Source organism: Camelus dromedarius, chromosome 9 (assembly GCF_036321535.1).
Source record: "Camelus dromedarius isolate mCamDro1 chromosome 9, mCamDro1.pat, whole genome shotgun sequence".
In the NCBI taxonomy this organism is placed as follows: domain Eukaryota; kingdom Metazoa; phylum Chordata; class Mammalia; order Artiodactyla; family Camelidae; genus Camelus; species Camelus dromedarius.
In genome coordinates this window covers 76,240,027-76,267,023 of record NC_087444.1, presented here as the reverse complement: position 1 = coordinate 76,267,023, position 26,997 = coordinate 76,240,027, and the positions used below count along the sequence as shown (strand labels likewise).

Genomic DNA, 26,997 nt, shown 5'->3' with positions numbered 1-26,997 from the left:
CCTAACCCCACCACTAGCCCCGCCCCTCCGCTAGCGCTCCGCCAGGGCCCGCTCCCGGAAGTCCCGCCTCCGCGCGTGCGCAGTTTCCTACGGATCCGGAAGTGGGGCGCGCTGAGGGAGGGTCACGCTGCTCTGCTTTCTAGTGCAAATCTGTGCTGTTCCGTCCTCTTTATTCCAGCCTCAGGGTGTGAGGGTCACTACAGACCTAAAATCCCAGCACCCAGCTCTCCGCCATGTAAATCCAGACATCGCTGCTCCAGGTGATGTATTTTTTCCTTTGGGTTTGAAGTCACTCTGAGGCTGGTCTTTTCCCTCGGCTTTTCTGTGTTTAGTCCAAGGAGATGATACAGGAACAGTGGGGCGCGAGTGGATGGCGGTGTTTCAGGTCTTCGGCCGGTCTTTGGCATGCGCCTGACCAAGTGAGGGTCCTTGGCTTCCTGCAGTAAAAAATTCAAGAGTGAGTTATAAGAGAGTGAAGGTAGACTTATTCAGAGAGAGAGAGAGAATCCACAGACGAGTGGAAGCGATCTCAAAAGGCAAGAGGAAGGCCCTGAGGTGCAGGGTGGTTAGCTTTTATGGACTTGATAACTTCATATGTTAGTAAGTGGAGGATTATTACAACCCCTTTGGGGAATGGGCTGGGATTCCCAGAAATGGGGCCATCACTCAGTTTTTGATCTTTAATGGTTAGCTTCGAAAGTGTCCTGGCAAGTGTGGGAGTGCCATTTACCATGTTAATACATTACAATGAGCTTATAAGGAGGCTCTAAGTCTAGTGGGAGTTGACCCTTCCGCCATCTTAGTGCTAATTGCTGTGTCATTCTACTGGTTGTACCCTGTCCCCTTCCCTCCTCTCTCATGGACAATGCCTTGCCAGATATTTTTGTGCTTAAACCCATTTACTCCCACTGTCCCCTCCATCTAAAGTCCTCTTCCTCCCGGTGGATTTGCGCCCCAGCCTCACCCTCTGCGCCCCTGGAGGGCAGCACCAGCTTCTCCGCTCCCGTGAGGCCACGTTTTCTCCCGGGTCCCGGGATTCTGGAGAGCCCGGCCCTCTCCTGAGACACCTTCCAGTCCAAGCCTCTCTCTCCTTGGATCCTTCTCAGATCGGCCTTTATGCTCTGAAGGCGTCCTCTTCACAGTCAACCCATCCCTGACATCGTGTAGGGGTAGGTAACCTGGACCAGCCATATGACACTCAGTGTTGTTTGGTTCCCAAATCCCACCCAGCTGGAAATGGTCTTTTCTGTTCCTTGCGAAGGGGATCAGGAAAAGTAGAGATAAAGGGCCACTGAGAGAGAGAGAGAGAGAGAGAAGGAGAAAATGAGGGAGAACCAGTGGGAATGTTGAGGATGGTTCAGGATCTTGCAGAGAGACAGTAAAATGAAAGAGTGTTTACCCATGAATGTAGCCAATGAATAGAGAAGTGAATAAAAAACCCGGATCTGCACGGATTGGAGAACAACATAAGGAGAGGGGCGCTGGATCAGCATAGGAGTGGGGGTAACACCCGTGAGGCATTTTACACAGAGAGTAGGTGTTACCGAGTGACACTTTGTGTGTCCAAGACACACTGAAGCCAAACAAACAGAAATGGAGTTTGGAGCTGAGAAAGGTTTATTGGGAGGCTGAGTAAGGAGTAATAAAGAGAAAATTTTAGAGATTTTTTTTTTTTTTACTGTTTTTTAGTATTTAAACTTTTTAGTCTTTGTTTTTTTGTTATTTTTCTCTTAGTATTTTGGGTTGCAAATAAAGAAAGCTTTAGATGCACTATGAAAGATATAAAATTGGAGAATTTGGAGTGTTTCCTTGGTTGATGTGGGGTTCTCACTGGGGCACATTTATCACTGGGAACATCTTTTATCTGCAGTGTTTGGAGATGACAGTGTGTGATCTGTGATCACTGGGAATGAAAGTATGGTGTTTTGCATCTAGGTGTTCCTTGGGTGTCTTCATATATATTTTCCCCTTTGGCACGATTTAGTAGGTTTTGGGATGTTTTCTGGTATTTTATAGCAGGATGAGTGGATATGGGTTTTATGGAGACTTGGATTCCATGAGCGTTTGTAAGTTCCCTTGAGTCTATAAGGGAAGTTATGAGCACTAAGCTTCAAATGGCAGAAGGTTTTTGTTAGAGGAACTCTGCTAGGTGTGTCTGTGGACACAGTTTGAGAGGGGCCATTGAGTTCTTTGATGCAGGGAAAGATTGTTCCAAGAATCAGGGCCAGCAACACCAGTGACAGGCAGTGCAGAGCTCATCCTTTTGGGAAGGAGTAGCTACTACGTTATTGCTGCCATACTAGCGATGGTTCCTCTACTTCCCTCTCCTTATCTGTCTCAAAACATGTGCGTGGGCGCTCACACACGTACAATACAGAGAACAGGGAACCCTTGTGCTTTGCTGTTGGGAATGTTAAATGGTACAGCCCTTATCTAAGACAATATGGTGGTTAGTGAATAAATTCAACATAGAACAGGCACAACACAATCTACGAAACCCACCTCTGGCTAGATACGCAAAGAAAGTGAAATTATTATAGTGAGGGAAATATTTGCAGTCCAGTGAACATGATTGCATTATTCACAACAGCCACGATATAGAAATTTTAAAAAGTCTGCTGAGAAATGAGTAGATATAGAAGTTTCTGTTAGTCATAAATTATTATTATGACATCTGACCTTACTATTATTTCTGACATCATTAGCACTGCAGAAGACAGACATATGTGGAAAGCAGAAATGTCAATTCATAGAGCCATAGTTTATGAAAGTTGTTACCAGGGGTTGGGTGGCGGGGGGAAGTAGGGAGATGTTGGTCAAAGGTCGCAAATGTTCAGCTGTGAAATGAGTAAGTACAACATGTGAATCTACTGCACAGAATGCTCACTATAGTTAATTGCACTGTGTTTCTGTATACTTGGAATTTCCTGAGAGTAAATCTTAAGTGTTCTCACCCCACAGACACAAGTTGGTAATTGTGACTTGATAGGAGTGTCAGTTACTTTATTGTGACAATTGTTACACAGTGTAGACATCTGTCAGATAATCCCGCTGTACACTGCATATGAACACCATTGTTATGCATCAGTTATATAATTCAGGAAAGCTGGGAAAGAAAAAGGAAGTGGAGGTGCGCTGGGCTTGCCTCTGAGTGGTGCTCAACCCAAGCTTCACGTTATTAGATCAGTCAGGCATTCTGCATATACATGTTTTATACCCTCAGACCAGAAATTCCCATTCATTCAGTCTGTGTGGGGTTCAACCTCATTAATATTTAAGGAGCCCCAGGTGATTCCAGTCTGGGTCCCTCACTGAGCATCCTGACTGAATCCTCCCATCCTGAGGGCTGGGATACGGGCTGAGGGGGAGGGGGCTCTGCTTTGCATGGAGATGGATCAGGGCCTGGTCTGTGACCTGAAGGGGGCTGTTGGGTCCAGCTGAGGCGCCCACTGCTGCCGAGTAGGGGAGGGGCTCACCAGGAGGGGAGGGTGATCTGAGGACAGTGTGGGGAAACTCCCTTGTTTGTCTGTGTGTGGAGTTTCCTGTCCTGAGTCCCTCCTGTGACAGCGGGCAGCAGAGGACTGTGTTCTACGTGGTGGGGTCTCCCTTGTGTGTGTGGTTGTGGCACAGGAAGGGGTGTGTTGATTCTCAGCATTAAGCTGCATCTTTCCAACTTTCAAACTGAGTTCTCAAGACTCATGTTGCATGAGGAAGAAGCCCAGGAGAGGAGGAAGAGGAGAGAAAAGAGGTCAGGAATGGCTCTGTCTCAGGTAAAGCCATATTCTCAGTTGATTGTTTCAACTGTGCTTCCTGAAATGCCCTTCTTTGGATTTGCTAATCTGTCTGACTCTGAAGTATCCAGCCTGACACCTGTTCATTCAGTCACCCGGTACCTTCTTTCTTTCAGGGCCTGTCTTCTCCACTTACATTCCATCTCCTCACAAGAGTTGGATTTCACAGTGATGGTCAGAGTCCCTTCAGACAAGTTCTCAAAAGATGAAACAGATTTGCAACAGCATCAAAGTTGTGCCATATTGTCAGTAAATGACAAAAAGTCTTAAAAATGCTTATTATTGAAGACCTAATGAAAGGTCAACATAATGAGACTAACAAACAGATCTGCTTATTTCTGTGATGTATATTTTAACAGTATGATAGATAACATTATTTTAAGACATCTTAGAATTTGAAGAATTTCATACAATTTTGAAATACATTAACATACATCTAGACAAATATAAGGTTCAAATATCTGGTTTGTTTGTTTAATTTGCCAAAGCTCCATTTTAATTTAACCTGATTGTTTCCACATTTTACCTGGTGAGAGAGGAATCTCAAAATATCCCAGGGGACATTGAGAAGCGCCTAGTTATTTCAGTGTCAAAAAGTCTTCCCTCAGATACTGATTTTGAGCAGGTGTGTCACTAATATTTGTCAAAAGGTTTTGTACATTTGCGCATACCGGATGACAGATCATTATGAAATGATACTTAATTATCTATTTGTTCAAAGCAACACTGAAAGATTTCAATGACAAATAGAAAAGGTTATCGAGTTGTAAGGAATAGTGGCCTCTTCTATATTCAGAAGTTTTAGGCTTTTTTTTTTAGTAATCACAGACCTATTTAAGACAATATGAAGTATAGGAAATAATTCCAGTAAAACACAAATGTTTGTTTTCTAAGCACTTTATATAAAGTTAAGGGAGAACCTTTCACAATCCATTATTAGGAGCAAACCAGTATTCAAATATTTTTTTCTTTAAGAAAACAAATATTTTCCTTTTTTTCAGAGAGAAAACCCAAATTTAAATTTTGCACCAGGGTGTTATCAACATTAAACTCAATTATCTTTAGTTCCTATGTAAAGGAAGCCGAAATTGAATGCATCTATTTTTAGTAATGTTTCGGTATTTTATTTGGAAATCATCTAGATATTTAATAACTACCCATCTTTTAATTTAACTTAGCAAAAGTATAAAGTTTCATGTTGCCAAAGATTTGGGAAAGCAATTTAAAATGTTTACATCTAAACTTTGATCTCACACATATCCATTCAGTTCAGTTGTTGTCGACTTTCCTGTTTAGGCTACTTACACAAAATTTTACCACATTATTTTTATTGCTGACACTTTTCTAACTGAGGTAACAAACTTCTTTGGCCAAAAAAGCAGCCAACTAGGATAAAAAGTATATGCCTGTATTATTTTCTGTTTTGATAACTCCAAAGATATGTCTATTTTCAATGAACTGACAACCTTAAGCTAGCTTTCCTGTACTAAAATTTAATCCCACATTGCATGAACTTGCAAAGCATTTTAGTTAGATTTCTGTTATATTTCCTTAATTCCTATATGTGCTTGTTTTTTTTTTTTTAAGCCAATTAGAGTTCTTTTACAAAGTAATTTTAGCAATGCCATCCCAATTGAGGAAAAAAAAATACCACACACCTTCAATACACATATACATATATAGAGATACACATAAAAATACAGACAGATGCAAACAAAAAACATGTATTTTCCCTAAACTTTTAGCCATGTCTCAGAACTCAAAACTCTGAACTCAAAAGCATATGTAGATCCAACTTCTGTTTGCACAGTGTATGGAATCTTTTAAAACCTTCTTGAAGGTGATTCATCTTTTGGAAACTTCTGCATACGAGTCAAAGAATACATTACATTGTCTACAGACAGGATTGGAATCTTCTTTTTTTAAGGGTGCCCTTTAAGGTGCAGTTATTTAAAACAATGGTTCTCCATTTTGAACAGGATGGATGACTTTCCAAAAGGCTTCAACAAACAAATGGACAGACAGAATCAGCAAGTTTTCTTCTGGGAGTTTTGGAATCTATTTGTCTACTCTCAAAAATATGAGGCAACTGCTAAATTAACTTATAAACGCTAATTTGTGTTTAGCATTTGGATCCTCAGTAGGTCCAGGTTTACAGGGGCAGATTTTTGCAGAGAAGAATGAAAGATGGCATGGCAGGGCCTGTTTAATGAAAAATTCCACTATTCACTAATTTATTTGCTCGGAATTATGAAAATCCACACTGAAGAGTCTGTTTTGCCAACATGACTAGTTACAAATACTGTGTGATACAGGGTAATCTAGCTAATAAAGTTCACACAGTTTACCTGAGTCACTGCATCTCTTATAAATGTGACATATCGTCTTGTATTCATATGTGTGCTACACCAGGATATTCTGCTAATTTTACCTTAAAATATTTAAATACACTAATTTCCCTATCTAAACTTCATTACATTTCAATGATTGCTGTGTCTATGGATGAAATGTTTCACATGCAGGGATGTGATAAAACATACTTTGTAGTGGATGTGATCTCAAAGATTGCCATAAAAATTTTGTGGGTCAAAATGCAGTTATTGTATATTTGATAATCTAATTTTACTTTCTTTTAGGTTCCTGTTAAAGAGAATATACCTGCCTACTAAATGCCCTTAAAACTATTGCAATTCAGTTATTCTTCAGATGGAAATAAATCCCAATGTCTTCTGAAGACTATTTATTTTACAGGCATTGACATCCACACTTTACAGAACTTTCAGAAATAGAAAACAGAAAAGAGCTAAAATAGAGTATAATTTGGAAATAAAAAGTAAAAGTTTCTAACTGTACTCACATGAAACATATTGTTTGAAAGTACATTATGTTTGTTATACACTTGTATAATTTCAGAAACATCTTTTTCTGAAAGATAGTGAAAGGTAATTCTGACAAGTGTGTAATACAGCAAGTATTTTAATGAATAATTCACTTGTCATAAAACAATTTTTTTGCTTTCTCTTTTTATTGCATCTATATGAGATGATGGATGCTAACTAAACTTATTGTGGTAAAAATAACAAAAAAAAAGTAAGAAACTTACTGTGATAATTATTTCTATATATGTAAGTTAGAGCACTAACATGTACATGTTAAACTCATACAGTCATATATGTCAAGTACATCTCAAAATCGGGGGGAAATTGTGGTTTTAAAAGGCAAATAAAATAGATAAAACAACAAGTTAATACTGTAAAGCAGGGAGTTATATTCAATATCTTGTAACTTACGGTGAAAAAGAATATGAAAGCTAATATATGTATGTTCCTATATGATTGAAGTATTGTGCCAGAAATTGACACAACATTGTAAACTGACTATACTTCCATAAATATATATAGAGAACAAAAAAGGCAAATAAAAACACTTTGGCAAAAAGATTAAAAGAACAATGCAATTTATAACAATGTAAAAAATATTCTTTTAAAATCAATAGCCGTTAGTGACTGAAATTATCACATGCCTTAGTCCTTCAGTGTCAGACCCCAAGTTTTCTCCCTGAGTCTCTGGAACTGACAGCGTTGAGCTGGAATCTTGGCTGAATGAGGAATTTTAAGGAAAAACTGTTCTGTACGGTGTCAGTCTTAAATGGAGCATTCTTACCAGAGAGGGTTTTGTATTTCTCATTGTACTTTGTAATATAGAGACAAGTCCGACTCTCGTTACCTTAAACTGCTTAAATTAATTCCACTTGCAGGGGAAAAAAAATCGAAAATCCGGGGATCCACCACCGCCCCACAGCGACCACCTGCAGACCGGGATTCCCAACCACTGAATTCCTTGAGCCTCATGAGCTGGACAAGGGTGCCACCTGCTGGCCAAAACTGCTCTTTATTGGAACCGTTTTGAACTTGTTAGGAGGAAAAAAATCTTCGTTTCCGACATAATTAGTACACACAACTCTAAGCTTTTACCTCAAAATTGTAAAAGACAATAATTTATAAAAAGCACACTCAAGGAACAGGGAAGCACCATCCTCTGCCCCGCCCGCTGCCCCTCCTTCTCGGGCTCCCTCGGCCCCGCCCCCGGAAGTCCCGCCTCTAGCCCCGCTCTTGCAGTTTCTTCCGGAACTAGAAGCAAGGATCGCCGAGGGACGGTCACACGGGCGAATGTAAACTTTCTTGTTTATACTGTAAATCGGCCGCGCAGTCCCCCTTTAGTCCGACTTCAGGCTGTAGGAGTCACTGCGGACCTAAAATCCCCTCGCCCGCCCTTTCCCCACCTAAATCCAGGCGGCGCCGCTCCAGGTCGGGGATCTTTTCCTTCGCGTCTGAAGCCGCCCTGAGGCTGGTCCCTGCCCTTGGCTTTTCTGCCTTCTGCCACGGCCTTTGGTGATATTTTCCCTCATAAAACCCTTTACTCCCTCCGTCCTCCCCATGTAACGTCCTCTTCCGCGAGGTGGACTCGCGCTCTCAGCCTCGCCGTCTCGGCCCCTGGCGGGCGGCGCCGCCGCCCCGCTCCCGTGAGGCCGGGTCCCGGGATTCTGGGGAGCCCGGCCCTCTCCTGGGATCCCATCCACTCTGTCCCCGCGTCCTCCTCAGGCCGATCCTTATGCTCCGCGGGCCTCCCCTTGGTAGTCAGCCCTTCCCCCATCCCGCGTTGGGGGAGGTGACCAGGGTCAGCCGTATGACCTCCCCAGTATTGTGACGTCCCAAATTCCACCCCGCTGGAAAACGGCCTTTTCCAGTAGTCGGGCATCCTAGTTAGTCGCCATTTTTCTAAAAACGTGGGCGAGCAGGACCAGGAAAAGCAGAGAAGGAGCTACGGAGAGAGAAATAGAAAAACAGAGGAGATTTGTACCTTCAGAATGTAGTAGATTTAAACTTTGTTTCAATTATACAGATGAGAGCGGGAATTGAAAACTGTCGATAGGACTTGTGCATTTTTAAATTAATTGTATGAGAAGATAACTTTAATTTTTAAATCATATTCAGTCAAGAGGAAGTAATTTGATTCACTGAATTGTGCATCACCCTCTTCCCTTTTCCTGACATGGGGTTCAGAAGTGGGAGAGGACACTTGAGACAAGAAATGACTGACTCAGTACGAGGTGCCCTTTTAAAAGAACATTAAAAGTTTTTTGGGTTTTTTTGGTAATGGACTTTATTTTCTTTTTTCTTTCTTTACATGTATTTCATTTTGTAGTTTGTAATAAGTCTTAGTTTTATTTCTACTCTCCTATAAATAATTATTAAATTTTGGAATACGTTTTGGTGGTGGTCTATAATCAACTCATGTCATTCTTTTCTAAATGTATAGTGTCAGTTTTTAAAACCTTAGGCAACAGAATTTTTAGGTAAAAAAAATTAACAAAGTATTTCTCTTTAAAACATGTTTCAGAGCATTTTTTGAGGCCTATAACTACTTTGCTTTATCTTACAGATGGGAAAACTTCTTTGGCAACTATTAAATAATTTTAGATTATTTTGATGAGTATTTGATAAGATGTCAATGATCTTTTATATTTAGTCAAAACCTAGTTTAACCAGTTCGTCTAATATTCAGTTTTTTTTTACCTTTTGTTTGATCTGTGAAAATAGTGAGCTGTGAGGTGACATGAACATGTTCCCTCCAGTCCCTCTTGACTGTCTCCACAAATGATGAAGGGTGGGCAGGGTTGAGTTGGAACCTCATTCCAGCGGAGCCCATCTCTTCATGATGAAGTTTACTCAGAGCTTATTTCTAAGCTGACCCCTTTCAGTGTTTTCTGCACAGTGGCTATATCTTTGCGGTTTTTTTTCTTCCAGAAAAGAAGGAGTAAATGTTTGGTACCAGTGTTATCAGACCTTGAAGAGATGTTTCCTTTACTCAGGCTCTTCAGTTGTGGTCCTGGTGTTTTAACTGGGACTGATGAGAAGGGCAGACTGTTCATTGTCCCTTTGAGATCGCATTTCAGAATTCAGTTGCATCTGGTTCTGTTCACTCAACCCAGGACTTTCTCTTAAGTGTCTCCCCTCTGGGCCTCAGGGAGCCCACTTGAAACATGGAGATGAGAGATTCAACTAGAAACTCTCAGTCTCAGCAGAAGCGATCCCTGAAACGATTGGCTAAATTGGGTGTGCGTCTGTGTGCGGGAATTCTTTTTGGAGAGAGTGTCCATTTGTATTTAGAATTTTCAGTGGGTCCCAGTCCTCCCAGAATGAAAAAAGTAAAACAGAAATGCTAGACTGGAGAGAAGAACATAGGCTCAGACTAAAAGTGACCGTAGTCGGGTGTATTTCTGTGCATTAAGTGTAATTTGAAGAGAGACTCTGTCAGTGTTGGTACTCAGACCTTGATGAGCTTCTGTTTGTCCTGAGGACAAAAGTCCTGGATCCTCACTGTGGCTCCACAGCCCTGTGTCATCCTCCAGGCCCTGCCAGTGTCTCTAGCCTCATCCTGGGAGCTCACCCTGTTCTCAGGGTTCACTCTGCCCTGGTCACTGTCACCTTTTCTCTGTTCCCAAGCACTAACACCTTTTCTGTCTCAGATCTTACTTCCTGTTCTTACCTTTTGCCTTCAAGTCACCATAGCTCAGGCCCTTTGTCCTCCCTCAGGTCTAGGCTCACAGAGGTCTCCCCATCCCCTCCTGACAAATCTCTGTCACATTACCCAGGTCTTATTGCCTCTATATCAATCACCTTCATCAGAAGTGCCCTTCCGCATGTGTTACTTGGAGTCTTTCCCACTTTCCTTTCCTTGAAGGGCTCATGGTGTTCCTCTTCCTCCCAGGATGGCCGCGGCACCTCACTCTGGGGATGAGATGAGATGCTGGGACTGTGGGTTGGGCTGAATAATCCTCAAAGGATTATTCAAGGGAGTAGGGTAGGCAGTGAGGACTGTTGCCAATTCGTTGTGGATGTTTCAGCTCTAATTTATCCTTACCCCACGTGGCTACTTAGTTATTCAAAATAGGAGCCCAAAGATGTAGAGAGTCCTAAAAATCCCTACAGAACTGATGCAGTGTCCTGAGGTGTCCCTGTGTTTACTCATGCAGTGTCCTGAGGTGTCCCCATGTGTACTGTGCTGTGTCACTGCTGTGCTGTAGCCCCCAGGTCTTCCAGGCTGTGCACATACAGGGACCTGTTGCCACCTTGATGGAAGCTTTGCCTTCCAGCAGTTCATTTGCTGAGTCAGGGATAGTGATCTCACTGTGCTGAGGGTGGGCAGAAGTCTGGAACCTAAGGAGGGGCGGAGGTCTTCCTCAGAGAGCTAGGGTGTCTTTTACTTACCTGTGAGTGGGCAGAACAGGAGACAGGAAACCTGAGGGCCATCTCTGAGACCTCCTCACTGAACTCAAATGCCTTTGTAACTGGTTTCCATAATGTCCCCAGCTGCTGGTGCATTTTCCCAGCAGGGCTAATTTCCTGACCTTCGTACTGAATGCCCAGTGTCCTTTGGGTGGCAGCTTGTGTGTATTCCTGTTGCTCTGCCTTTGCTGAGAGGTCCTTTCCCTTTTGCCCTGTTTCCCGCACGTGCGTGGAGGAGAGGCGGAGAAATGGGGAAAGTGGAGGGGAGCCTGTGGGGTCTGCAGGAGGGACCTGGCAGCCGGTGTGGGCGGCAGGCTGAGCCCCGTGAGCGGTGTGAGCGCCTGTCCCTTGTGGGCTCCAGGGGCGTGTGGGACTGTGGGCACAGGATGTCTCAGTTCAGGCTGGAGCCCCTGGAATGGGGTTCGTGGGTAGTTACGGGGTTCACTGCATGGGTCGAGGTGCCGAGGGGCCTTAGGTCCAGCTCCCTCGGACTCAGCTCCTGTGACTGGCACTTACATGCCTTGGTTTAGTCAGGTATTTCATGGTCATACCTCAGGAGGACTGAAGGCAGGGGGTTTAGGCAGAGAGAAACATTTTGCTCCAATGTTGTTAGAAGTGTGGCAGGAGCTGAGCCCACGGGGAGCTCTGGGTGCAGCAGGACGGGTGCCTTGTCCTCGGGGGATGGATCTAGGGGGTTCCCCACAGTGTCCACTCCTCAAGTGACTTGAGTTAGGGCTTTTGGAAGGGCAAGAATCATTCTGCAATTTTTAGAGTAATATAGGGGCAATTTCATTTTTCGCTTAAAAGTTACCTTTGGTATTTTTTAGTGTTTTGGGTTGCAAATGAAGAAGGTTTCAGATGTGCTATGAAAAATCCAGAAGAGAATTTGCAGTGTTTCCTTTGGATATGTTGTGTTCTCACTGCAGCATGTGCTTCGTTGGAAATGTCTTTTTTTATATGTAGTTTTTGGAGATGACAGTGCTTGGTCTGTGGTCACTGGGAATGAAAGTATTGTTCTGCACCTGGTGGGTCCTTGAGTGTCTTCATATATATTTTTTCCCCTCAGGCGTGGTTTGTTAGCGTTTGGAAAGTGTTCTGGTGTTTTACAGCTGGATGAGTAGATGAGTATGCGTTGTATGCAGACTGTGTTGAACTCTGAGATTTTGTAAGTTCATATGAGTCCAGAAGGGAAATTATGAGAACAAGGTTGAAATGTAGAAGTGTTTTTTTTATTAGGGAGATTCTGCTAGGTGTATGTTTGTGGACGCAGCTTGAGTCACCATTAAATTCTATGATGTAGAGAAAGATGGTTCCAAGAATCAGAGAGCCGGCCACCACTCAGGGATGTGCAGTCCAGAGCCCATCCTTCGGAAGATGTAGTTCCTGTTTTCTTGCTGCCAGTCATTACTGGCTCCCCTGCTGTCCTCTCCCTACCAGTCTCAAACATGCACACACACACACAGTACGAGAACAGGAAACTCTTAGGTTTTGTTGGTGAGAATATGAATGGTATGCCTCTTACCAAAAAAAATACGGAGGTTCCTCGATAAATCAAGCATAGAACAGGCACACGATCTATGAAACCCACCTCTGGCTAAATAGCCAATGGTAACGAAATCATTATAGTGAAGGAGATATTTGCACTCCAGTGAGCATTTCCACATTATTCACAACAGCTGAGATGTAGGAACTAAATGTTTCTTGAAAAATAAGTGGATATAATTTATGTCAGCCATAAATTATGACATTATTATGACATTAAAAGATATTTTATGTGGAATCTAGAAACGTGAAACTCATAGGGATATCAGTAGAAAGGCTGTCATTAGGGTTTGGGTGGTGGGGTAAACGGGGAGATGTTGGTCAAAGGTTACAAATGACCAGCTGTGAAATAAGTAAGTACAGCATGTACACCTAGTACACAGGGTGCTGGCTAGTGAATCACACAGTGTTTCTGAATACTTAGAATTGGCTGAGAGTGCAATACTTAAGTTCTCACCACACAGAGACAAAATGGTATTGTGAGTTGATGGAAGTGTAAATTTATTGTGAAATTTATTACAGTGTATACATCTGTTAAATAATCACATTGTGGGGGGAAGGTATAGCTCAGTGGTAGAGTGTGTGCTTAGCGTGCATGCAGTCCTGGGTTCAACCCCCAGTACCTTCATTAAAAAAACCACATTGTAGGCCTCATATGTACACCATTGTTATGCATCAGTCGTAGCTCAATAAAACTGGAAAAGGAAAGTGGGAGGTGAGCTGGGTTTGCCTGTTCTGAGTGGTGCTCAACCCAGGGTTCACATTAGATCGATGGGGCATTTTGCAAATACTCACTTTGTACCTGCTGGCAGAGATTCCCCTTCATAGAGTTGGTTTCAGGTCCATCCTCTGTAATACTCAACAGACCCCAGGTGATTCCAGTCTGGGTCCCTCACTGAGCATCCTGACTCTGAGTCCTCCCATCCTGAGGGCTGGGATCCGGGCTGAGAGGGAGGGGGCTCTGCTCTGCGTGGGGGTGGATCAGGGCCTGGTCTGTGACCTGAAGGGGGCTGTCGGGTCCAGCTGAGGCACCCGCTGCTGCCGTGTGGGTGAGGGGCTCACCAGGAGGGGAGGGTGATCTGAGGACAGTGTGCGGAAATTCCCTTGTTTGTCTGTGTGTAGGAGTTTCCTGTCCTGATTCCCTCCTGTGACAAGTGGGCAGCAGAGGACTGTTCCACGTGGTGAGGTCTCCCCTGTGTGTGGTTGTGGCACAGGGAGGGCTGTGTTGATTCTCAACATTAAACAGCATCTTTTCAACTTTCAAGATTGCCTTCTAAAGATTTACTTAGCCTGAAGAAGAATCCTAGAAGAGGAGGAAGAGGATAGAAAAAGAGTCAGAAATGGCTTTTTCTCAGGTAAAGTCATAGAAATCTTTCACCTTGTTGGCCCAGTTTTTCCTCCGTGTTCTATCCCTTTTGGTGCTGCTTAATGTCTGTGTCACTTTTCTCTTCTGTTAAGATGTGAACAGATCTTTTCCCTAATGACCTATGATGTAGATACTTTATAAAGCGTTGAGAGTAATGCTTAGTATTTAAGAAATATTCGAACATCTTTAGTCATTGCTCTTGTTATCATCAAAATCATTTAGATTTTGTCTTTGCTTTAAAGCCACTGTGGACTTTGTCATGTTTGAAGATAACCACTCATACACTAGCTCGTTGCAAAACTGAATATGACTCAGTGTGTAGAACATAATGTCCAATACTTCTGCACAACCTGTTGTTGAATTCGTTTTGTATATATTTCATGTTTTGTTTAAAAAATGAAAAAAATCTACATTACTTGGAGGATATTGTAATCTCTATGAAAAGATATAAAAATTTAAACTTAGAGACCCATCATTTTTTCCAAATACCTCTCCATGGATCTGCCAGAACACATACTTCAGCTGAATTGATCCTTACCCCTCTCTCTTCTCATTTTGTGTGAAAATAAGGACTCTCCTTATGACTCCTTGGTGAAATGTATTTTCATTTTAGGGACAGTTGACATTCAAGGATGTGGCCGTAGTGTTCACTCAGGAGGAGTGGGAGTGCCTGGACCCTGCTCAGAGGGCCTTGTACAGGGACGTGATGTTGGAGACCTGCAGGAACCTGATCTCTGTGGGTGAGGATTTCTTCCCTCTAGAAGCTGGACTATGCCCTTAGGTATTTTGCATTTTCCCTGTGTGCCTCATGGGAACCCCTGTTTTGCTTGACTGATCTGAAAGCCCTGTTGACTCAGACACGAAAATCTTCATGGTGTGCAAATGGCATTATTTTATTCTTTTTTTAATGGCTGAGTAGTATTCTGTTGTGTAAATATACCACATCTTTTTATTTAGCCATCTGTCAGTGGACATTCATGTTGTTTCTGTGTCTTGGCTATTGTATATAGTGCTCCTGTGGACATTGGGGTGCATGTATCTTTTTGAATTAGAGTTCCCTCCGGATGTATGCCCAGGAGTAGGATTGCTGGATCGTATGGTCAGTCTATTTTTAGTTTTTTGAGGAATCTCCATACTGTTTTCCATAATGGCTGCATGAAACTACATTCCCACCAGCAGTGTAGGAGGGTTCCCTTGTCTCCACACCCTCTCCAGCATTTATCGTTCATGGACTGTTGAATGATGGCCATTCTGACTAGTGTTAGGTGATAGATACCTCATTGTAGTTCTGGTTTGCATTTCTCTGATAATTAGCGATATTGCGCATTATTTCATGTGCCTATTGGCCATTTGTATGTCTTTTTTGGAGAATTGCTTGTTTAGGTCTTCTGCCCATTTTTGGGTTGGGTTGTTTGTTTTTTTATTATTAAGTTGTATGAGCTGTTTATATATTCTGGAAATTAAGCACTTGTCAATCTCATCTTCTGCAAAAATTTTCTCCCATTCCATAGGTTGTGTTTTTGTTTTGCTTATGGTTTCCTTTGCTGTGCAAAAGCTTACAAGTCTAATTAGGTTCCATTTCTCTATTTTTGCTTTTCTATCCATTGCCTGTGTAGACTGACCTAGGAGAACACTGCTAAGATTTATGTCAGAGAATGTTTTGCCCATGTTTTCTTCTAGGAGGTTTATAGTGTCTTGTCTTATATTTAAGTCTTTAAGCTATTTTGAGATTATTTTTGTGTATGGTGTGAGGGAGTGTTCTAACTTCATTGATTTACTTGCAGCTGTCCAGCTTTCCCAACACCACTTGCTGAGAAGACTGTCCTTTCTCCATTGTGTATTCCTGCCTCCTTTGTCGAGGATTAATTGATCGTAGGTCTGGGTTTATTTCTGGGCTCTCCATTCTGTTCCATTGATCCATGTGTCTATTTTTGTGCCAATACCATGCTGTCTGGGAAGGTTATTCTCCAGCTTCGTTCTTTTTCTTCAGTAATGCTTTGCAATTCTGGGTCTTTTGTGATTCCACATAAATCTTAGGACTGTTTGTTCTAGTTCTGTAGTTTTTATTCTGTATTTCATTCATCTCTAATTTTTCCCTACCTTCTAATACCTTAGGCTTATGTTATTCTTCTAAGATCTTTTCCTTTTTTTCTTTTTTTTGGAACTTTTTAAAAAAACACATGATAAACCAGGACCTTCTTATGCACTTATTTGTATTTTTCTCAGCTTTTTTGATATTTAACTACCATATAACATGGTGTAACTTTAAAGTGTACAGTGCAGTAATTTGATAAATATTCATATTGCAGAAAGATTACCTCAGTAGGTTTCTCAACACCATCTTCCATTCAATTAATTACAGTATTTTTTGTCAAGGGATGAGAATATTTAAGATACACAGTCTTACCAACTTTACATTATATACTACAGTATTGAAAACTGTAATTACCATACTGTACATTTGAGTCCTAGGGCTCTTTTCACTTACAACTGGAAATGTAGTCTTATAGCTAGCATCTCCCCAGTCTTTTTTTTTTTTTAATGGAGGTACCGGGGATTGAACCCATGAGCTCGTGCCTGCTAAGCACACGCTCTACCACTGAGCTCTACCCTCTGCGCGATGTCTTCTTACTCTGCCAGCCCCCGTCGTCTACTGTGTTTTGTTATTTTGGCACTTTTTTTTTTAGATAAGGTATTCCACACATAAATGAGATCATTTAGTATTAGTCCTTCTCTCTGACTTAATTTACTGAGGAAATATTTTCAGTGTTTAACCAAGTTGGTACAGTTAGCGGGATTTCCTCCTTTTTCCTGACTAGATAACATTGTGAATATCTACCAGGGCTGTTTTTGTTTTTGTTTTTCAGTCTCTTCTTTCCCCATTTGTCTGTTGGATACTTAGTTTTTGCTGTGTTTTGGCTGTTGTAAATAATGCTGTAATGAACGTGCGAGTGCAGGTATCTTTTAAAGAGAGTTTCACATGGGAACTGGTGCATTCTATGAATTAAAAAAAAAACTTTGAAGACCCTTACAGTTTTCCATAGTAGCTGCACCAACTTACATTCCCAGAAACAGGTCCTAGAACTCTGTTCCCCGCAGTTATCAACACCACTTGCCTCCTACTGAGGGCAGGTATTCTCACAGGCATGACCTACCTTCTCTCCGTGGGTCTGACTTGCATTCCCGCCTGAGGGCACATCTGGGAACTGGGAGGCTTCCTCCAGTTCAGTCGCACTGTAATGAATGAAGGAGTTTGGGAGTCACAGGCTAGCAGATTTTCCTGAACTTTCCTACAGTTTTCAGTTTCTTGTTTTCATGGTAGGAGGCAGTTGCCTGGGTGGAGTAGCTTCTTCACTGGTTCATTTCTCTTTCTCAAAGGCTTTTTGTTTTTTATTGTTTTTAACTTGGGTTCCTCATAGGTTAATGAGTGCCTTTGGTTTACGGTTCATCTACACTGCCCACAGAACTCGTCATCTTTTTGTTTGTTTTGTTTTTCCTTGCAGAGTTTGTCTTAGGAAATTTAATGATAGGATTTCCAATAATTAAAGAGGCCAGCTAAAGGAACTCAGTCATGTTTAATAATAAGCAGTGTTAGCATAAACATTTTATATGCCAAAGTCAATACATTACTTTTTTTGAAGTATGTTATGTAATTAATTTTTTAGTTAAAACATTTCTTTTTTGTTTGTTCGTTTCCTCTACTTAGTTAACTAATGTGATCATGTTCTTGAATTACTCAGACTTTGGCAGACATCTTCTGCTAGTCTTGTTTGCCCATGAAACTCTGCTCACCCAGCCAGGATCTTCATTCTGAAATCATGATCTTTATGGTATTGTTGGTACACTTCCTTTGATCTGCATATGTGTGTACAGAATAAACTCATCCGTCTCACTTTGTTGACCTTTTCCTGGTTTTATCTTCTGGTTTCTGCTAAGAACATTCTTATACAATGTGCTGGAATACTGTGTTTTTCTTGAATATATGCACGGAAATGGAACCTCTGGAGTATTCCATTAGATACGTTGCATAGCGTATAGAGCAATAGATGCAAATCTACTGTCTCCCAACAGCACTGAAATCCCTTTCATTTCCCTGACATACACATGGTATAATTCCCATAGTTAAAAATGGGCCAGTAGCATGCTACTTGCTAAACCAGTTCTTTTCTCTCAAGATCAGTACGTTAGGTGCAGATGTGAATGATTCAGTTACAGTCACACAGACGCGCAGTCTCAGGCTGTGCTCCCACGTGTGCACGTGCTCCCACGTGTGCATGTGCCCCGTGCTCCATTCGGACCCTCTCTCCGTCCTGACCTTTCCTCACACGGCACCTGGATGTGGATGGAAACACGGTTATTTGCTAGCGTATGTAAGTTGTTCTCCTGAACTTCCCAGTTTCCACAGCCCTCCCTCACCCATCCCTCCACCTTCCTCATACACACTGTAAAAATGACCCCTCTGCATCCTTTGAACACCTTTCTCAGGACACAACTGAAATCACTATGTGCAGCTGTGACAATTCAAAAACCCTTCCAGGATGGACGGCTGAATAACATTACTACTGACACAGCTTACTTCTTCTGGCATCTCCTTTGATGTCTTCTTATGAAACTCTTTGTATTTGGTATAATATTTTGTAGTCTATAGTGTTTGGGTGAGCAGTCATGCATCAGAATATGTTTTCTCAGTCTGTAAGCCCAGGTTCAAATCCTGGTTCTCTAATTTCTGTGTCACTTGGCATCATGTACAGAACTTGCAGTCTACTTCCTTTACTTGAAAATTCATGGTAATTTTCCTCAAGCCTTTGAAAAGAAATTAGTACTGTTAGATGACTTAGAATTGTGCATTTTTTAGAGTAAAGATTCAGATGTTACTATTGTATAGAAATTTATATTAATATTCTGTCACATTGAGTAGACATCCCTTTGTATGTATGTATTATATCTTATATCTTTCTATTGCAATTTGTTCTCAACAACATTATTTTTGACCGTATTAATAAATTTACAAATTGCTCACTGTTTCTTACGTATATTTTGGGGCCAGTCAACTGAATATTTAAGAGTACTCCATAGTTAGGGGATTGCTTCATTTATTGGCTGTTCATATTACTGGAGACTGTTTCATTCATGAAATTTAATTTTGATTTACAGATGATGGTCTTTCAGAATGTTTTATGCTACTTCATGGGTCCTTTGTTTTATAGGAGGTATCTGGAAAAATATATATATATTTTTAAATTGCTTTATCATATACTTAACTTCTCTATGGTGTATTCGTTTCCCAATTCTAGACTACCGATCATTGAGATTATTCATTAGATAAGCTAGTTTTCAATTATTTACTTTCACAATATATTGTCTGTTCTTTAGCATTTATTTATGTATAAGTATGCAGAAAATATATAGACATATAGTATAATATGATTTCCCCGAGTTATGAGACAGCATTATGTTTATTATAAATTGGTATGTGCTTTGTGGTTATGGTGGAAGTATACACTTTCTTTGAGAGCTAACAGAAGTTTGAGTGTTTTTATCATTTCTTTTTTGAAACTAGGGGTTCCCTAAAATCGTTAGAATTATCTCTGATTACTTTTGCTTTAGCAAAAAATCCTATTCCATTTGTGTTCCTAGTTTTTAAGATCATGGTAGGCAGTTCAAACTCTGGTGTAAGTGTTTGTTTTAGTGTAATAGCATGTGTTTATGACGAAACATTTGTTTATGAACTGCAGTGAATACACTACTCATGGTTCTTTATATCTTGTAGCTCTCTCTCAAATACATCCGTTCAAGCAATTACAACTAAAAGCAAACTCTGACAAAGGAGAAGTATTCCAAATAGTGATACTGGGAAGACACGAAAGGAATAAAATGAAGCATTTTTCCCGCTGAGGAATCCAGGAAATTATGTATGACTTTTGAGTCTTTGCACAGGTGAGGCAGGAAATGACGAAGGAATTCCTCTAACCCGTAACGAAAACCTCACTGATGAGCAAAATCCACGTGGTCGAAGTGGCACAGGAAACAAGCCTATGGAAAGCAGACTTGCAGTAAGCTCTCAAGATGGACTGCACATTGTTAGAAGTGAAGAGAAAACTGCTGCATGTAATCAGGCCGACCAGAATGTCAACAGTAATGCCTCATTTTCACCACTTCAAGGAGTTTCTTCTAGTCTGCACACCAACACTTCTAATATATATGGGAGTGATTTTACGCATCCTTCGTTACTGACACAAGACCAGAAAGCACACAGGGAAAGACCTCACAAGTATACTCAGTGTGGCAAAACTTTTCTTCAGAGATCATCCCTCCGTAGACATCAGACCGTCCATACAGGAGAGAAATTACGTGAATGTGATGTCTGTGGGAAAGTCTTTGGGCGGAATTTGCAGTTCTCCCGTCGTAAGAGAGTTCACACTGGAGAGAGACCTTACAAATATAACGAGCGTCACAAAGCGTTTAGTCGTAAAACAGCCCTTCGAAGACATCAGAGAATTCATTCTCGAGAGAAACTTTACAAATGTAATGAGTGTGGCAAAAACCTTTCATCAGTCCTCACACTTCAGAAAACATCAACTAATTCATCCCGGATAAAAACCATATAAATGTGATGTCTTTGGGAAAAGGGGGGTCAAAATGCATGCCTCACAACTCAGCAAAGAGTTCATGCCGCAGAGACCTGAGAAACGTAATTGTTTTGGGAAAATCTTTGATTTCCGCTCCAATCTCAGGAGACATTAGATAATCCACAGAGGAGAGCAGTTATATAAATGTGATGTATGTGGGAAATCTGTAGCTGAAATTCATACCTTGCAATTCACTAGAACATTCATACTGGAGGAAGACCTTCTAAATGCAATGAGGGAGTCAAGGGCTGTGGTGAAACAGCAACCCGTACAACCAGGAGATAATTCGTACTGGAGAGAAACATTTCAAAAGTAAGAGTGTTTTTCTTTTTTTCTTTTTTTTTCCCAAAAATAAGAGTTTTGAAAAGCCTTTACTCAGATCTCAACCTTCACTACACCTCAGGGAATAGATACAAAGGGGAAACCATATTAATGTGGTATATGTGGGAAGGTCTTCATTCAAAATTGTCTTTTTAAATTCATGGGAGATTGATCATGGGGGGAAATGGACATGTCGTGAGTGTGGCAAAGCCTCGCTTACCATCAGATACTCCACACTGAACAGAAATCATAGGAATGTAATGAATGTCTCTAAGTCTTCAGTCAGAATTCATACCTCGAGTCACCAACATTGTAAATCAACTATATTTCAAAAAAAAAAAAAAGGAAAAAATCCACCAAAGAGCTCATACTGGAGAGAAGGCTTACAAATATACTGAGTGTGGCAAATCTTTCATTGTACTTAGAGAAAAAAAATTCTCTTAGGAGAAGGTTACCTTTTGCTGGGGGCAAGAGGGCAAAGGTCTTGTCCTGGCGGTGACCTCTGTGGTGGTGTTCAGGGACTTCCAGAGTGATTGCTTTAAGGTCACATTCCTGGGAGGGGTGTGACTGCAAGTAAGTCTTGCTTTCCTGCCCTGGGGGCAAACAGCTTCTTGCTGTCTTGCTTTCCTGCCCTGGGGGCAAACAGCTCTGCCCTGGGACTGTTTTTTTGAACATTCCCTAAAACGTGCTCCAGGTTCACAAATACGCAGTACGTGAACGTAGTCCTTCCTGTGCTTTATTGGGTGGAAAGACTACCCATGATATGGATTTACCTGGTGGGAGAATCAGACTATAGTAAGCATGTGAAAAATGTTAGAAAGTTTAAGAATTCTACAATCTCTTTTTATGTCCTTGAGTCAAAGAATATTTGGTGAGTGAATATAGGAAATTTCTACTTTATATATCAAACAAAAAAAGTTCCCATTATTTATTGTTCATTTTCAGAGAAAACTCATGAACATTGATCTTTCAAATTATTTCACCCAGTGACTCACAACCTCTTTCCCTTAGAGGCTGTCTCTCAGGCTAAAATAGGCAAATACTCATTTGATTCCTTCCTGGTGCCAGGACTGTGGGCTGAGCCTGGTGTGTGCGGGTGGGTCAGGGAGGGAGACAGCCATTCCCTGAGCTGCGTTTGTGATTTTGACACCATCTCCTAGAGCTGCAGCATCAATTCAGCTGTAGTAGAAGGACAGTGCAGACTTGGAGGGCTGAGAATTTTTTTTCTCTAAGTACCTTGTTTCCATTTGCCAATTCCCACAATTACATTTTCCTAATGAACATCACCAGAGTATAATATGAGAAGCTTCCTTTTTCATGGCCCCTGAAGGCAGGTGGGGGTTTTCACGGAGGGAGGAGAACATGCTGAAATCTCAAGCTTGCTGGATAGTGATGTGGAAAGTATTTTCCCTGGAGTGATTTTTAAATATTTCCCCTATGCTCCTGGCAAATTACATATGTTGGTATGTTCTGTTTTCATTCAATTCAGAATACATTCTAATTTGCTTTCTAATTTCTTCTTTCCCACAGGATTCCTTCTAAGTGGATCACTGTTTTCCAAATATTTGATTTCCAGGAGATGTTTCTGTTATTGATTTCTAGTTTAATTCCATTGTCATAGATGCATTTTGTATAACCTGAATTCTTATGATTTGTGAAGAACTGTTTGATGGCCAGGAATATGGTTTGTCTTACTGAAGTAGTATGTGCACTTTGTTGTGTAAAAATTCTCTCTTTAGGTGGATTGTTCCTCTTGTAGAAGGAAAAATTCAGATCTTCCTACAGTGTGTTTCTTTCCTCTGAGTCTCCTTTATGCTCCCAGCACAACCACTCTCACACAGAGCAATTTGACAGCTCTGGTCACCAATGGGGGGGTGCAGGGTTCCCATATGAGGTCCCACAGATCCTACAAGCCATCTGCCCCAGCGCACTTCAGATGCCAGTCCCAAGGCCAGGTCATCACGTCTGCTCCTTACCCACTGACTATATAGCAGAGTTTCCAACAACCCCCTTTTTAGGTTCAGTGAATTGGCTAGAGCACCTCACAGAACTCAGGGAAACACCAGTTTATTAAAGGGTATGACAAAGGATACAGATGAATCGCCAGGTGGAAAGTCTCGTGGGGGAGTTCTAGGCGGACCCTGCTGCAGGACCTTCTGTCCTTGTGGAGGTGGGGTGCATCAACCTCCCAGCGTGGGGCTCTCTGAATCAACTCATGTTGCAGTCTTACAGAGGCTTCCTCAAGTGGGTCAGAGCAATTATCTTTTCTAGCCCCTCAGTCTGGAAAATGAAGCATGGGGCTGAAAATTCAAAGCTTCCAATCATGGCTTTTTCTTTTTGGTAACAGTCCCCATTTAGGAGCTGTCTAGGAGCTCACCTGGAGTCACCTCCATAGAACAAAAGATGCTGATTTAGGGATTCCCACGGGAATGGGAGCCCTATGTGAGGGATGAGGTCACAGACAAATTGAACAAGAGGGATTTCCAATGCTCTTATCACTTAGGAAGTTACCAGGGTTTTAGAAGCTGCCAGGGATGGGGGGCAGAGGCCAATGTGTGTATTTTCTGTTATCTCACTGTTCTATAAATGTCAGTTACATTAATTTCATTGATTGGTACTATGTTTTCTGCCTACTTGTCTGTTACTCAGGGAGCGGGCATGGAAGTCTCACCATAAACCTGGATTTGTTTACTTCTTACTACATTTCTGCCAGTTTTTCAGAGATTGGAGGTTCTGCTGTTGGCCGCATAATTTCCTGTTGTCGGGGCATTCCTGTGAAGTTCTCCCTTTATGATTATAAAATGGATTTCCTTATCCTTGGTCGTATTATTTGCTCTTTAATCTACTTTGCTGTTAAGATACTCGCTGTATTTTGAATTGTGTTGATACGGTTGATCTTTTTTCCTCATTTTCACTCTGTGTACTTTAATTTTTGGAGTACATTTCTTGTGGAACCATATTGTTGGTGCTATCATTTCAGCCTGTTGAGTGGAAGAGACATTAGGGCAGGGACCATTTCAAGGACAGATGCTGGAGAAAGAAGGGCATAGCCAGCCTGGTACCTTCCATGAGGTCCCCCTAGATAGGAACCATCAGTGAACAATATAAAATCAGGATTATCCACTGGGCTTTCTCGAAGGACAATCCTAGGAGATAAAAGATTGTCAGTCATAACAATACAGTCATGCGTTTAGTCATTGACCTCTGATTCTTCTGGGTGCAAGCTGGCTGGATTAAGTTTATTATACCTGTGGGGGTTATGTTTGGTGAGAACAAGACAGTCTCACGAGAAGTTAAACGGCTTGCTGGATGTGTGTGGTGAGAGCTTAGGAAAGCTTCCACGGACTGGGGAACAGTGAGAGGGTGACTCATGACTGTCTCTTCTGTGGTTTGACACAGCATGGCTGTTGCAGTGACAGCCTGGAGACCAGAGGGGAGGCCCTTGGCTACTGTGTCTAGTAAATACCCTATCGGTCAGTAGTAACTGCCATGTTGTTGGTTAACACTCCTAGTATGGCACCCTTGTTTTCATGTACAAAGAGAAAAAGGGTACATCATAATTTGGATGCCCCAAGGCCGGGGTCTTTGCCAGGAGACCCTTTATGGTTACCACAGCTTTCGAATGTTGTTTCCCAGCAAATTGTTCCAGTTTGCTGCTGTTTAAGTAAATTATATAATGGTCGAGCCACTAAAGAAGAATCGGAAACCCAGCTCCTGCAGTAGTGTGCAAGCCCTAGGAATCCTCTTAGTTGCCTTTTTTGTTTTAGGTGCAGGGAAAGCCAAATGCCCTTTACCCTGTCTAGATCAGTTAAAAGCCCTTCTTTAGATACCGTATGCCCTAAACATTTCACGTTAGCTTTACAAAATTGGCATTTTTCTTTGGATACTTATGTCCCTTTGAAGCTAACTTCTAAGGCAAATACAGGGCGTTTTGGTATTTATCAAGAATCTGAAAACAACAGCATCATCTACATACTGTATTAAAGCTGATTTATGAAGAAAAAAACTAGATCGTCTAAGTCTGCTTTTAATATCTGAGAAAAGGAAGTGGGGCTCTCAGTGTAGCCTGTGGCATCACAGCCCATGGAAATGGTCATTCATTCCAAGTGAGGGTAAAAAGATTATCGGTCATCAGGAGGTACAGGGGTACTAAAGGACGCACTACAGAGATCTATCACAGAAAAGAAGTCACTTTTTAGGGATATAGGATGGTAAATATAGGGGTGAGATACTACAGAATGGTGAGGAATAATAATAGTATTGGTAGATTTCAAATCTTGTACAAATCTCCAACCTTTGCCATTAGGTTTTTTACATGGCAGAAAGGGAGTGTTACAAAGGCTGGTGTAAGGCATAAAAAGCCCTTTTTTCTTTCTTTTTTCTGGGGGAAGAAGTAATTAGGTTTATTTATTTACTTTTTAACGGAGGTACTGGAAATTGAGCCCAGGACCTTGTGCATGCTAAGCACACACTCTACCACTGAGGTCCACCCTCCATGCTACAATAAACTACTTTTTTTTTTTAAACAATTCTTTTTACCTTAATTTTTACGTGCTTTTTCATTGAAATATGGTCAGTTTACAATGTTGTGTCAATTTCTGGTGCACAGCACAATGTCCCAGTCATACATATACATACATATATTCAATTTCATATTCTTTTTTCATTATAGGAATAAACTACTTTTTTAATGGAAGCTGATATCAAGAGTTTTATTTCCTCTATAGCTTCTCGTCTAAATGGGTGTTGATGAATACTGGGCAGGGGTTTATTTGGTCTGTGATGATTTTCATGGGTGATGTAGAATGTATTCTCATACGTCAGTAGGATCAACTGCCCGCAATTCTTCAGGTATAAGCCTGACAATTCTTCTTGCTCTGCATCACCTTCATCATAGGTCACGAATATTATATGAAGAAAATCTGATTGATCTTTTAGGTCAAAAAATGTTTCTCCCTTAGGAGTAAGAGAAATAGGGGCTTCATAAGTTTCTTACAGATCTGTACCTATCAGGTGAATAAGGGCAGTTTCTAGAAAAAAGGAGTGCCTTCCTTTAAATTCTTCTAAGTAAAACTCTAATGACTTAGAAAAGCCTTAACAGGTGCATTAGAAACCCCCTCCATTTGCACTGCAGTCTTATTCTGAGGGAGGGAGCCTTTGATTTTGATAGGGTTTAAATTGAAAAGGTGGTTCCTGTCTGTTGGAGCTTTAGTTGTTTCTCCATATTCTCACGTGCACTTCTCCCAAAGGAAAGACTCCCAGTGTTCCCTAGGAACAGCCCTATTCTTTTTTTTTTTTTTTAATATTTTTGAGGGGGGAGGTAATTAGATTTATTCATTTATTTTTAGTAGAGGTACTGAGGATTAAACCCAGGACCTCGGGCATGCTAAGCATGTACTCAGCCACTTAAGCTATACCCTCCCCCCAGCCATATTCTTTTCAATTCAGTATTCTGGTCTGAAATTGGTTCTGTTCTAGAAATCTTTTTTCATTTTTCTGCTGTCTCTTTTTGATGATCTGGTTTTTTACAGTAAAATCAAATGCTAGGTATCTTTGCGATTGATTTTTGCATCTTGTATTGTTACACCTTGCAAATTATACTTTGTCCAGAGATGTTTGTAGATTCTTTTGTTTTCCTACATACACCCTATCATTAAATTTCCTATTTCTGCTGTGACATATTCCAATAAACTGAGTGTCTTAAGCAATAAGCAACACAAATTTATTCTCTTGTTCTGGAGGCCAGAGTGTAACATGGATTCAAAGCAAAGCACTGTGCCGCTTCTGGTTACTCCTCATCACAACTCATTTTCTTGCCTTTCCTGTTTTCCAGAAGCCACTTATATCCTTTGCCTCATAGGCCCCAAGTGTATTTGCATGACACACTCTTTCCATTAATTAATGATTTTATTCAAATATCTTCTTATATGTGCATTTCCTGAATATATTTTTAAAATTAGGACACACTGTCGCTCCATCCTTGTAAATATCAACTTTATTGTAATTAACATGGTCATGTCTTATTTACTTAATGCTGACATTCCTTTCTAAAATATAAG

At 41.2% G+C, this 26,997-nt stretch overlaps 2 long non-coding RNA genes across 6 annotated transcripts in view; one reads left to right on the top strand and one right to left on the bottom strand.

The window, feature by feature from the left end:
- The first annotated feature begins 109 nt into the window (after window positions 1-109).
- On the top strand, window positions 110-25,634 carry LOC135318427 (uncharacterized). 4 transcript variants are annotated; one of them, XR_010382467.1, is made up of 5 exons: window positions 110-260; window positions 13,888-13,977; window positions 14,602-14,728; window positions 19,759-20,929; window positions 22,469-25,634. It is a non-coding gene; the product is annotated as an uncharacterized LOC135318427 (long non-coding RNA). The 4 variants fall into 4 exon arrangements; XR_010382468.1 differs by lacking the exon at window positions 110-260 and adding an exon at window positions 7,744-7,962 and having other exon boundaries at window positions 14,602-14,724; XR_004138566.2 differs by lacking the exon at window positions 110-260 and adding an exon at window positions 7,744-7,962 and having other exon boundaries at window positions 14,602-14,769.
- Window positions 17,551-26,997, bottom strand: part of LOC116154658 (uncharacterized) — a 13,168-nt gene continuing 3,721 nt past the window's right edge. For both annotated transcript variants that reach the window (XR_010382462.1, XR_004138582.2), the window contains exon 4: window positions 17,551-18,320. This is a non-coding gene — a long non-coding RNA (uncharacterized LOC116154658). The remainder of the gene's footprint in view (window positions 18,321-26,997) is intronic.